This window comes from Natator depressus, chromosome 16 (genome assembly GCF_965152275.1).
Source record: "Natator depressus isolate rNatDep1 chromosome 16, rNatDep2.hap1, whole genome shotgun sequence".
Taxonomy (NCBI): Eukaryota; Metazoa; Chordata; order Testudines; family Cheloniidae; genus Natator; species Natator depressus.
Window position 1 is genome coordinate 21,983,379 of NC_134249.1, and position 13,745 is coordinate 21,997,123.

A 13,745-nucleotide genomic window follows, 5' to 3' on the forward strand; every position below is an offset into this window, starting at 1 on the left:
CAATAGCTAGAGTCTGGGAAGTGCTTGGCTTTTGAGTGCTGCTCTCTGATTGGCCCAGGGAGAGCTGCTGTTGGAGTATAATGTGTGAATACCATCTGCTGTGAGAGGTTGAGAGGCTCAGTGAATTTTGCTTGGAGAGGCACCTTTAGCCAGGAATACAAACAAGGGGGAACAAGCTTTTCTTTCTTGTTTCTGATCCAGTCTCTCAGTGGGGGCTGGATTTTTCTTTTCCTCTCACTGCGAAACTTTTCTGCTTAGCTGGAAGAGTGAGGAGCTTGCACCTCTTGTTCCCTGCCTGGGATTCTTGCTCGTTTACAGAGTGGGGGAACCAATATAAGGCTGCATGTCCTTAAAACTTGTTGTTTTTTTGGCTCTAGCTCTCAACATGAAATGGCTGAGTTACTATGGGATGTTAGTTCCAAACATCTGACTTGCTTTTAAAGGTAAGTGATTGGGGACCTCTGTATTTTAATACTAGCCCCTCCCCCCCATGAGATTTTTTTCCGTTTGGGGGGGAAAGCCCCCCTTTGTAAATGGACAGTTGCCTGTGGCAATGGCTGAGTTGATCAAATAGTGTGTGTTGTCTCAGAACTTGTGTAATCAGCTCTGTGAAATGAGCAGGACTGGATTGATTGCTAGCTTTGTTTTGCAGTTTTGCTCTCTTGCATAGAAATTATTGTCCTGAAGGTCTTAAAAAAACCCAAACCTTTCACTAGTGAAACAATAGTGACTGCTGATCACTATGTATATTCAGTGTCAATACAAAGAAAAGTGTCTCAAGACTTTGCTTTCATTATTTTAACAAAAAAAGTTATGATATTTACAAACAAAACATACCAGTAGGCACTAAAAAGGCTGGATTTTCAATAGCCCACGTTTGAAATCAAACAGAATCAACTTTACCCTGACTTGAAGAGGGTGGAATCTGATTTATTTTTTTTAGCCTTGAAAATGCTGAATAATGATGGACTGATAATCGCAAAAGATCAAACTGCAGCCATCTCCCTTTGCCTGAAACCACAGGCTTGACCCTTACCTGGGGGTGGAGGTGATAGCAGTCCAGACAGGCCCCCAGTGTGCTAAGCATGCTGCTTCAGCTCTGCATAGTGCTGCCGGATTTATTTTTTTACACTCTCATTAGTGATCTTTCTTTATGAAGGTAGAGTTCAACCAATCACTTGTGTCAGGCACAAGGCAAGGTCAGCTAAGGGACTGTTTGAAATATTTACCTTTCATAAAATCCCTACATTCCTCCTGTAACTAGATTATGCAGTGTTACTGTCATCGGTCTCTAGTAAAGGCTTTAAATGGCAACCTGCAAAACACTGATAGCATGTACTTCTAATACATCAGGTTTGCTGCAGGCTTTAGTGTAACTTTTCTTCTGACAAAATGTCATTTTCTAACTACTCTTCCTTGCCGCTATGTTACACTTTGCACTGTGTTTTAAGCTGACCTTGTCAGAGTAACATTCATCCATCGCTATATATTTTAAGAGAAACTCTGAAATAAATATTAAAGCTTATGAGATGGGGGAACAAGGGGTTTATATATTTGAGACTTGCTCCAAACTACACTTTTCGGAGACTCTCTTTTGTAACAAACAAGGAGGGGGAAATCCCTTACATCCAAGCTCCCCCCTTGGACACAAGTCTTTTGAATGCCAAACGTTTTTAATTCAGTGGGTCGCAGGCTGCAGTTTCAATCTTGACAGTTTTTAACTTTTACACTAAAAAAATTTTTTTAATTCTTTGAGTGGCTCTGCATATTCCCACTTACGGGTAATGGTCAAAGGTGCTCTGGTCAGCATAGGTTTCAGAGTAACAGCTGTGTTTGTCTGTATTCGCAAAAAGAAAAAGAGTACTTGTGGCACCTTAGAGACTAACCAATTTATTTGAGCATAAGCTTTCGTGAGCTACAGCTCACTTCATCGGATGCTGTAGCTCACGAAAGCTTATGCTCAAATAAATTGGTTAGTCTCTAAGGTGCCACAGGTACTACTTTTCTTTCTGGTCAGCATATTACTCCAAGGTCAAATCTGCAGGTGAATCTCAAAGAACTCTGGTTACAAGTGAATGACTTTTTTTTTATTTCGAAACAAAATATCGTTTCAAATGGGAACTTGCGTTTTGACAGTTTCAAAATGATAATGTGACAACAATTTTGAACCTAGTTAAAAAACTTTTTTTTTTGACTTTTCTGGGAATAGTTTCTGTTTAGATGAATCTGCATTTTCTGATTTTCACTTTCTGATTGTTTCATTTTCTGCAATGTTTCATCAAAAATTTTTTAACCAGTTCTAACCTTTTCAGCCAACCACATGCAGCTGATGACAATGTTATTTTCACTTGCTATTTACCACATGCATATATTGCTGCTCCTCTCCTGCGCCCACAGTAGAAATTTTGCCTTCGTGGCCATGGTATTCCACCATGGTTTAACTGAGCTCTGCCTCATTGCGTAGGGTAGAGCCTCTCATTCTGGGAATCGAGATTCACACCCTGTATAGAAGAGTGTGCCCAGCTTTTCCACCTCTCCTCCAAAAATTCCTGCGATAATACCCCAAAATTCACTGTTGGTGGAAAATCCCCTTTTTCCTCGGTAGATGAGGAAGCAAAACGCTTCTTATTGCGTTTTCTGTTTCTGAGGTGGCTGCGTATGGACCTGTTAACATAGCATGTGAGTGTCTTGTGGTCTTTAATGTATTTACCCTCACAAGACTCTTGTGTGTTAGGCTCAGTTGCCAACTTTCACGCAGTAAATAAGCACCCCGACTTTCATAATAAGCCAAAAATCAAGCTAATCCCATTTCAAAACAAGCCAATGCCTAAGAACCCCAACACTCTGTGACTAGATCCCCTTGGCATGCAGTCTGGGACTGTAGTGGGCCTGCTGTGCACACCTGAGTCTTCCCCCTGCTTGCTCCTTATCCCTGCTTCCCCCCCCTTGCTGGGAGCCAATCCAAAAAAAAAGCTACAAACCAAAAACAGGCATGTTTGGCGTGTCTGGTGTTAGGGCCGTGCTAGGGAGCTGAGGTCCAGAGGCCCAGCTTTTTAGAGGTGTTTAGGTGTTGTGTTGCTGTGCCTTAGTCTCCTTTTGAAAAGTGGTTTAGGCACTTAGGAGCCTTTCAACTGTCAATGGGATTTTGGCTCCTAAACCAGTTAGACACTGCTGCATTCAGCATTGCAGTGCCTACATACCGTTAAACACTGGGCCTGAGAGAATAGGGGTGTGTCTACCCTGTACAGTGAGGCTGGGCTCTGCCTGGGGTTTGAACTCAAGCCCCACCCTAGATCAGTACTGAGGACCTGGATCCTAGGACCCCACTAGGTGGCGTGGGTCAGAGCTCGACCCCTACTGTGACATGGGTCCAAGCCCTGTCGTTTTGCAGTGTGGACGCAACTGAAGATCTGTGTAAGCGCAGCTGTGAACCCAGGTCCAGCCACTGTAAGCCCAGGTTTACAGTGCAGTGTGAATGCCCAAGCACACACTTGGAAATAAGCCCAGGTGCCACAGAGCTGGGTCCACAATGCAGGGTACTCACACTCTGGATGACTTGCCCAAGATCCCACTTGGAGCATGTGCCATGCAGAGGACCTGAACCTGTGTCTCCTGAGTCCTAGGCTAATGCCCTAACCACGGTGCCATCCTTCTGGCGTCATTGCTGCCCTCTCCTTCTAATTTTTCCCAAAGAAATCTTCCTTCTGGGAGCAAACCTGCCATTTATCTGTGTGAAATGCCTGTAAAAATGGTCAATCTCAGAGGGTATTTATTTATTGGTTGGTTGATTGCAGACTGACATTCTTGCCTGGCTGGAGACAAAATTTTGTCAATTTCACCACAGGAAGCCATGTTGTCTGGTTAAAATGACAAGCTTGCACATGCTCACCAAAATGCACATTTGTCATAGGTGTATGTTCTCAAAGCGAAGCTCAACAACTGTCATATGTACCTACCCCTCCATCACTGTTCTGGCCTGGTTAGTTACCATATCCTCCTGGGGACCTTGCTGTCACTTAAACCACAAAGAACGTGAGTCCCGCTATGCAATGTTTGGGGCCAGGAGCCGGGCTCAGTACATTGCACTGATTTGCCGCTTAGGTTTCGATATTTGTAGCCCCAAGCCTGAGTGTTCATACATTTGCCTTGACATTACTACTATCTCTATAGATCTATCACTGCTATTTATATCTGGCTTTTTCTATAATCCAATATTTTGTTGCCAAGTAGTTAAGAATTTAATAGCTGCTATTTTTGAGGGACTCTCAAAAATGTGTTTATGCTTTTGGGACTTCCTCTGCTCAATCTATATCAGTATGTAACAGGACAGATGCAGTTCCTCATCTCGTAATGTGCATCACCTGCGCTCCTGCTCCAACAATGAAGTTAACAAAAGATGGCCATGTTGCCTCTATTGAAACTCTAAGGTGGGTGCAGAAATCCAGTGTGTTTTCAAAGCAGGAAAAACACAAAATAGGTAGGACGAGAGATGTTGAGAGACGGGGGACTCTAGTGGCAAGCACAATGAACTGGGATTCAGAAGAGTCCTGGGTTCTACTGCCATCTGACTTGGATGAATCACTTCCCCCTTCTGTACCCCTGTTTTCCCTTGCAGCCTTTGTCTTATCTTATTAAATAGTATCTCTCCAAAGAGCCTAGAGTGTGTAACTATGGCTTTCGCAGTGACTCGCACAATGGGGCCTGAATCTTAGCTGGCCCCTCTGGACACAACCAGAAGGATTTATTTATGTTGCTTACAGCCTTCTGAAAGGGTCCCTCCAAACAATGATGGCTTGATGTTTGTTTTTAAGATAAATTATGAAAAGATACCTTTTCTAGCTCTGGGCTGTAAAATAATAATAATAAAACAGCTTTAATTTAAAGTTGGGCTTTTTTAGTAAGGTAGGAATAACTTTGATTAAACTTCCCAGAGTAACTTGTTTAGCTGGCTGCATTAAAATCAAACTTGATCCAAACTTGAGAGCTTTTGTCTGCTGTTTTTGGAAGGGTTTTTTGGTACTTTTCAAACCAGAACATGATGCTTTGTTCTGTAGTCTGAGAACTAGATGGGATTGGTATTAGTTCCAAGGCACTGACCATGTTTGTACTCTGCCTTCTGTTCCTGCCTGGATGCCCTTTGTGATTGGCACTGTCAGAAATGGAAGGCATCTATCTAAGCTCTAAAGGCTGTATCTGGGTGTTGTGCCAAGAGCAACAATGGAAGATTAACCAGCAAACCATGTTAGTGACCCTCTCGACCATGAACTGGAGACTTACACATCCTTTATGGGGTATAATTAATTTAGGCTCCAGAGTGCTTGTTTCTGGGCCTTGCTTAACCAAGACTATCAGTTGCCAGACTAGTGTGATGATGGCCAGCGATGGGAGGTGATGCATAGAAGGGTAATTCCATGAAAGCTGCGGGCTGAACCTGAAGTACAGTGCAGAATGGAAAGCCACTAAATTGCAAAGTGCTTCTCTGAGGATAGGATTCTTAAACTTGTTAAGTAAGACCAGTTTGCTCAGGGAAACTGTACTGTGTGCATCAGAACCATCTTTACATGGAAGATGTGGGAGGTAGAGTGCAAAGCGTACAAAAATGAGGGTGTTTCAAGGGTTTCTTATTCAAACTCTTTCCAATGTGCTTAGCACTCCGATCACCATCTGCACAGCTGCAAAATGAAGAGGCTTCCCTGTCTTTAAATTACACAAGTTATACTTTCTGTAACACAGAATTTAAGACAAAACTACCATTCCCTGCAAACAAGATGCATTATGTAACTGCAGTCTTTGTTCATGTATCTACGTGAACTAAGTTGAAATGGTTCTATGACCATATGTAGGAGCTAAGCTTATGGAATTAGGTCAAACAACTTGCCGTTGGGCTGCTGCAGAGAGCATGTAGAGGCGAAGTATCTAAAGAGGGCGGCCTTTGAAATACCCCCATGTCTCAGTGGAGAGGGAGGATATGGGTGTGGTCTTATTCTCTTATTCTCGAATTGAAATATGCAGTGTGGCTGCTGCCTGTATCTATACCATATGGGTTTTCATAGAGTAGAATTCTCATGATAGTATTAATTGGGGAAAATAGTGGTGATTATTGGATTCAAAATGAAATGGACTGGTGGTGTTGTGCATGACTAGTGTTTTTTCCTGTGGTTTAGTTGTGTGGGTGGGGAGGGGAAATGCAGGGAACTGAGGAGGCAAGGAATTTGCTTTTAAAGAAAAGCCCCTCCTACGAAAGATCCTTATCTTGGGTAGTATAGTTTCCTCAATTGCTTGTATAATTTGGCAGGGTAATTTTATCAAGCAGCCAGTTTTAGCTCTCAAAGCAAAGGATTGAGAAAAATATTTGGCAGGTGTCAGAAGACTTAAGTAAATTTCCCTCCGAGATTGCTGAGCAAAGCCATAGTGATGGAAGTTCTAGGTAAGAGGTTGTCTAAACAGTCTGACCTGCAGAGCACTGCTGGCTCTGAAAAGAGATTCCCCCAGGCAGAGAGGGCAGGTTCATAGCTTCATGGTCTGTCTGCCATAACAGCTTGTTAGAGCTGAAGAGCTCCATCTCAACTGCAGTGAGCAAGTCTCTCTAAAAGTCTCAAGCCTTCAAGTGGACATCGTGAGCTCACTGGGCCTGGAAGAGCTAGCAGAATTCAGACTGCTCTAACTACAGGAAGCAGCGGGTTCCTCAAGGGAAGGGGCATCCAATGTGAGCTTGTTATGGTCATGAGCTTATTCCCACAATTTAGGAAAAGCCCATTGGCAATATGAGAGAAGCTTCACATACAACTGTGATAACAAAACTGGGAAAGGGACCGAGCAGGGAATGGAGGAAGCATGTGGAGCAAGCCCACAAACAGCTTATTTAAATACTTTAGTTTTGGTCAAGGAGGGTGATAAATCTTGATGCGCCTCAGTGCTAGTCAGTCATTATATTAAGATTAGATTTGAAGCCCCAGGCTCCCTGTTTGCAGGTGGGAATTACTCTTTGGTTTTTGTGGCTGCAAAATGACCAAAGTTGAGTAGTTGCCTCTATCTATTGTGTCACCTGCTTTGTGCCTGCGATCAGGAAGTCAGAGGTGCAGCAGAAATGTGGATGCAAACTGTCCATGAGGGTTTCACCCCCTTAAAAATGTTCCCCTTTTGTTTTGATTTTTGGGGAGTTGGGATGGATAAAGAAGGTGCAGGGGTGTTTGTGTTTCTGAGTGCTGCCTCACCAAGGACCATGAATAGTTAAGGCACATTAATAAGGCTTTTCCTCAGTGACAGACGCATCTTAACAGATACGGATAAGCCCTCAAAAGCTGCATAGCAGCTCTGTTCTCCAAACTCTTAGAACGATGCTGCTCTCTTGAGCTGTCCTCTCGTTCTGGAGGTCCTCTAGCATTTCTGCTTCATACCTGGCTGGATCCTGGAAGAATAGAAGTGTGAGAGAATTAAACTGGAAAAAGTTGTTGTTGGGTTTTTTTCTTCAAAATTTCAGATTTTCATCTGAACTGAACCAGCTTGAAGCTCCCTCATTTTTCATTTCACCCCGGAGATTACTCACTTGCATGGGTTTGTGGTTGCAATCACAGTCTCTGGGCTTAATTGTGATCGTGCTCACTGGTTTTATATGGATGTAACTCTACTGACCTTAGTGGGGTTCTGCTCATTTTCACACTAGTGTAAATGAGAGAATCGGAGGCTTGTTGTTGTTTATCTTGGCGCTATTCCATCTGCCCAGCAACTGTTCCAAGATGCTAGCCTCAAATATAACACAAACAATAAGAAATCAAAGCATGGAACTTTAATGTTTAAAGCCACCTCTTTGGATTCCACACCTCTGCACAGACGTCAATAGCTTATCGGGAGAGGTGTGCTACTTCAGCTCCTCCCTCCGATACAGCTAGGGTTACTGCCACTGGGCAACAGTCCAGCTGAAGAAGACCTCTTGTGAGAGTGTTTAAATGTTCATGCCTGTCTCAGCAGTTACTACTTTATGTTGGGTTGCCAGTCCTGCAGCTGTTTTGTACCAGGTCCTACTGGGTTTGGAAAGCATTTGTGTGTGAGGTGAGTTATTAGGGGAAAGCATTTATTTTCTCATTGTGTTTGAGGCCCAAAAGGCAAGGGGCGGGGGAGGGGAGAAGTGGTGTGAGCTTAATTCAGTAGTCAGTCAGGAGCAGAACTACAAAGCATCTACCCAGATAGCAAAAAAAAAAACCCGAATCTATGTATCCTGCTTCAGGGAAAGGAACCATAATTAAAAGCAATTACAGAATCTCAGGATTTAATTATTAAATTCCACACTCTCTATAGATGTTGCTTACTTCCCAACTACACACTCTGTATTCTGTGCAAAGCTTTACTTTCCCCTTGGATGTATTCCCAACATGTGCAACCACTCCCCTCTCTTTCCCCACCATCTCTTCCTCTGCGTATGCACATTTGAATGTGAGACACTGAATCATTTGTAATATGAGGATTGAAGTTTTGTCTGGATTTCATTTGTCTCCTTTTTGATAGGAGGCATTATCATTCTAAAGGGACATTATTGCCATGTTGACTGTCCCTTGCATTGTGTTGCCATAAATATGAGCGCTGTCTGGAAAAACAGAACCAGTCAGACTCACGCAGACCTCTCCGAAATGCACTATTCGCTTGTTGAGATCTTCAGATACAATTCTAATCTTGTGACTTCTTCAAGCCCTGGGGCACTTTGTCTGTCTGCATGAAGCTTAACATTCCAGCACCTCTCTATAAAGATGGCACCACTTAAGGTAGTATCCCATTTTACAAACGGGAAGCCGTCCCCCTTTTCTTGTATTGTGCTGAGACAGGACTGTGCCTTTCTCACTTAGAAGGGGGGCACATGAAGGACTGCAGAGTTGTGCTTTCTCCTGTTTACTATGAAATAAATGTGGGATGTGTTTTTTCCTTGCAGAAACTCAGTTCCTGAGCAGTCCAAAGATTTAGAATACTTTTATCTTTACTCTAGTCTCTTCCTTTTGCTGTGTTGTTAGCTGGGAAAAAGGTCTGCTTGGGTATAATTTTAAAGCCCGACCCAGCACAGCTAGCCCAAACTTGACCAAGAGCGTCGAGGCCTTTTCAGACCCAACCTGATCCGGACCCAATACTTTCCCTCTCCCCACCACCTGATAGGGACTTGGCCTGGTGGGGGCTCCCTGTGCCTTGTGTTGGCATCCATCTCCAGCTGTCTCCTGCTTTTGAGGTCAGTATATCAGCAGCGCTGTGTCCTGCTCACACTGTCTGCCCCCTACTTCGCTGCACTGTGCATGCCGTGGAGTGAAATGTGCTGCAACTTGTCAGCAAACTTACTCTGCAGTGCATATGGTACAGTGAGGTGGCAGTGGCTGGCAGGAGTGAGGCATGCAGCTGCTGTGCCAACCCCCTGGGCAGGAGGAGGTCATCAGGGACAACCAAATCTGAGCCTGAGCCTGAGCCGGAGAGGATCAGGTTGTTTTCTGACCTGACTCAAATGCGACACTTGTAGTCGGTCCTGATCGTGTTGCAAGGCTGTAAGCTGAGATGGTTTCTTACTTTAAGGTCCTCTAAGGCCTTTACACTGATAGCTCCTTTCAGCTAAAATGTAGTTGTTTGCCCAAAAGTACAGCAAGAGATTTTATTTTATGTAATTCACGCTGAAGATTTTCAGTGTACCCTAGGAGAGTTGTGGAACGTTATAAATTTATGCAGATCCTTCAGACTGTCTAAGATATGTGTTGAAAATATTGAAACTTTGTCAGTAAATCATTTCTATTCAGTCCTGGTATTTCAGTATCGTGCTTCTTGCAAATGGGTAGCATCAGGAAATGTCCTTAAATATTTAAAGCTCCTTACATATGTACATATTTTGGTATAGGATGGAGATGGTTTTTGATTTATATTTCAACACACAAACATTCCCAGTTGGACAATAATTAGCTTCTTTCCACTGTACAGAACTTAGATCCAAGCAGAAATAACATAAAGGCCATTTGAAAATACTGTAATATTTGAGGGTTAAAAGCCCATCTCCTGATGCTGTGATGTATTCATTCTGCTTGATGTTCTGTCCTGATATAGTACTTCTCTCCATCCTGAATACTTTAATAGTTACAATGACGTCCATTTTTACAGCCTGACAATAAGGGACTAACTGATAAGTGTCAACTTCTTTTTAACCAGAAAAAAAAGTTGTCATCCATTTGTCAGTTTCTAATCTCTCCCTTGTTCAAGGAGCACTGAAAAGTGTCTAACTCTTCTTCAACCTTTTCTTCTTTTATTACCTGTAAATCGCCATGGGAATACTATTGGTCTCTGAATTGTTCAATGTATTTATTCTGAGCCCTCCCTACCACCTTCCTTGCTAGGTGTATGGTTCTAATAATTCACTGCTTTTGGGGAGGAGGATTTAAATCCCACTTTAGTATCTAAAATTTTGTTTTGAATTTTTTCACTTCTGTTTGGACTTTTGGTCATGGGAGAATCTCAGATTGTTCAGTAGTTTTGCTTGTCTCCTTTTCAAAGAAATTTTCAGTCTAGCTGATGATTGTTCTAGATGAAATTAAATTGTGTTTTTTAAAAAAAAAATGAGAACAAATAGCAAATCTCCATACGAGCAGAATGTGTCTCACCTCACGATCTTATGTCTTAACTCCTTTCACAACTTCAACTTCCAACTGACAGACTTCTTACATTTTAGGAGGTGGTCTGCAGGAAACAAACATGGCTCCCTGTAGTTTGGGTAAACATCCCAGTTTCTCTACTCAAGATTTACAGAAGAATTTAAACAGGCACAAAAATCATCTGACAACCCCCCCCCCCCCGAAGACAGGGAGGAATGGAACAGGGGGTATAAATAGGAGTAATAGGATGACATTAAGAATAGGGAAAATGAGACTTTAGTATCAGATAAAATCCCTGGCATGGAGCAAGTGCTCTTAGTCTAATAGTCTCCTGGGATAAGTGGTGGAGATTTCTCTCCAAGACCAGACAAAGCACTAGAGAAAATATTGCTGAGAATAATCCTGTACTGGCACAGGGTTGTACTAGGTGGCCTATTGGGGCTTTTTCACCCTTATTTTCTGTGGTCCTAAGGGTTTCAAGACACACCTGCAGTATATAGTAAGAGGGACTTAGGAAACTAAAGCAGTGTAGAAGATACCGAAAGCCCTTATCTGAGGTTAAAAAGGGAATACATAGGGAATTCTGACTTAATAAAGCCTATTTATCATGAGCATGGACTATCCCAACAATCTGCTCAGTCATGACTGAGCAATGTTAGAAGATACCTAGGGAGAGGTAATAGACTAGAAGTGTAATAAAGCATGGAGTATTGCACAAAACACATGTTGAGTATTTATGATATAAGTAGAGTGACCAGATAGCAAGGGTGAAAAATCAGGACAGGAAGTTGGCAGTAATAGGCATCTATGTAGGACAAAGCCCCAAATATCAGGACTGTCCTGATAAAATCTGGACATTTGGTCACCCTAGATATAAGCATAGCCATGGAGTGTGTAAAGAGCAGGCATTGACAGAAGTGAGGGCAGCTCCAAGTGTGTTGACACCAGTGAACACTGAATGTCAATAGTTTTAGAATACAGATATCTGTACAAGATTTAGTGCTTCTCTGCACCTCTTGATCTTGTGAACCTGGACTGAAACCTGGTCTCATCAGACTGTGTTTGAGCTTATCAGTACCTAGTCATGGTTGAGGTATCGCCAGCCCAGCTTTTCCTGAGGTGTTCCAGCAGCTTATCTATTTCTGCTCCTGTCTGGAACCAGAAACTGTAGAGAGAGGGTTAAAATAGAATAAAAACACACAACTATTAGACAGTTAACCATTTATTTTTTTAAAACTTTAAGGCCCATGCCCCCCAAAAAAGTGGGGGAGAAAAATAGTTGATTGGATTTGACCTCAGTTTATGTGGAATGCTTTGCTCATCTCTAGGTGCTAGAAGTGGAGAGGACTTGGTGTCTCCACCCCCCTGGGAGAAATTATAAAATGAACCACTGCAGAAGTCCTTTGGAGGAGGAAAACCCTAAGACTCCCTCTTTGTATTGATCCCACTGTCTGACACCAGTGGGGTGGCAGAACAGAGGATATTAGTCTCCCCCCCCCCCCTCCAATTCCCATAAACTTTCCATCTGGTTTTGTCTCCAACCAGCTCAACAAACCCACCTTTCAATAAAGTAGTTCTTCTAAAAGTGTGCCTGCTGTTTGCAGTACAGATGTTTTCAGATACAAGATGTGCTTTAAAATCCTTAGGACTGGCTGCTAAAAATTGCTGTTCCCCTGTGGCTGAACTAAGCTTGTTTTTACATGTTAGTGGAGTGACGCCATCAATGCACGTGCACACACCTCTCTCCCTCCCCACCCCTTTGAGCCCAATTTTGCAAATGAATGGCTTAATTTGAAGGGCTGGAGCTGAGTGGTGAGTCGAATTCCTAGTTAACTCCTGATAATCCAGGGTCATTCTTTTGCTCTTGCCCTTCTTTGTCCTTGTGGGGGAACTTGTAGAAACTTTAAAGAAGCAACAGTCATTAATTAAAGCCAGTTATTTATCTTGGTTGTCAACAGTTTGAAGCCCAAATGTTGGGGACATCAATATTAGAGCAATGTAATGAGGGCACTCTGCCAGCGTTGTTGGATCAAGATTATGAGTCATTTGAGGGCTCAATATGACTCTAGGGCTTTAATTTGAGACAGGCAGAGTAATAAAAGGAGTGCAGGGAAATGTATATCTTCAAATAATGGATCCGAAGGCAGACTGAAGCTGAGCTACAAATAATTAAATCTTCTGGGCACAAAAGGACACCAATGGTTAGTCTGTTGGCAGTTTCTAAACAGTTCATAATTGTTGGGCTTTCAGTGTAATTGGCGTTTACCTGTTGGCGACCAGGCACAAGCCCTGCCAAAGCCCAGTGTGAGACGTGTGCTGTGGCTCTGGAAAATGCACATGGCTTGTGAGTCTTGCAGCTGCTTTGGTTGTCCAGGAGAGAGGCTGCGGGGTATTCTTGTGGGGAACAGTGTTTGCAATTAACATTCTGAATGAAGTCCTTAGATTAGTGGGGTAACATTGGTGTCTTATTTCCATTAAGATTGTAAGCTCTTTGGGGGCAGGCTCTGTCTCTTCCTTTGCAATTTGTACAGTGCCTAGCACAGTGGGACACCAATTCTGATGAGGGCCTTTGATTGCTACTACAATACAAAGAATGTTGGTGACTCTGATGGGTGCTGAGGTTGCTCAGCACCCTTCTGGAACAGGCCCTCACTTCTTGTTTTTTTAAGGTAGTCAGAATGCAGCACGTCAGTAGCGGTGTGAAGCACATCTTGTGCTTCCTTGCTGCCAGTGTGCATCAGACCCAGTGATTATATCCACCTTGATCACTGCATCTGATAGGAGTGAAGTCCCTAGGATGAGTTGTCACAGGATCAATGTCATCTGCCTCTTTATTCTCTGTTTCCCATAAATGCCTTGACACTGATCTAGCACCAGGAGACCATTATCATGCCACAAAGGGCTGTTCCGTTGGCATTGCTCATCCTGACTGTTTGAAAATGTTAGACGTGTCAATAAAGCCAGAGCAATAGTGATGCGGCTTTAGCGTTGGGACCAAGATCAAAATTAGAAAGTGGGCTGGTGGAAAGTTTAGTCATGAGAGAGAAACCGAAAACTCTGTTAACTGAGCCTTTTAAAATTTGCTGCAAAACTTGTACACAGAAGATCATCATCAAGCCCACACTGAAACCCAGGTGTTGT

At 43.0% G+C, this 13,745-nt stretch overlaps 1 protein-coding gene across 1 annotated transcript in view; it reads left to right on the plus strand.

Annotated features, from left to right (window-relative positions):
- The first annotated feature begins 265 nt into the window (after positions 1 to 265).
- Positions 266 to 13,745, plus strand: part of DAB2IP (DAB2 interacting protein) — a 323,093-nt gene continuing 309,613 nt past the window's right edge. Inside the window, exon 1 of the mRNA XM_074973725.1 lies at positions 266 to 443. The gene's annotated coding sequence lies outside the window, so the exon portion shown is untranslated. The remainder of the gene's footprint in view (positions 444 to 13,745) is intronic.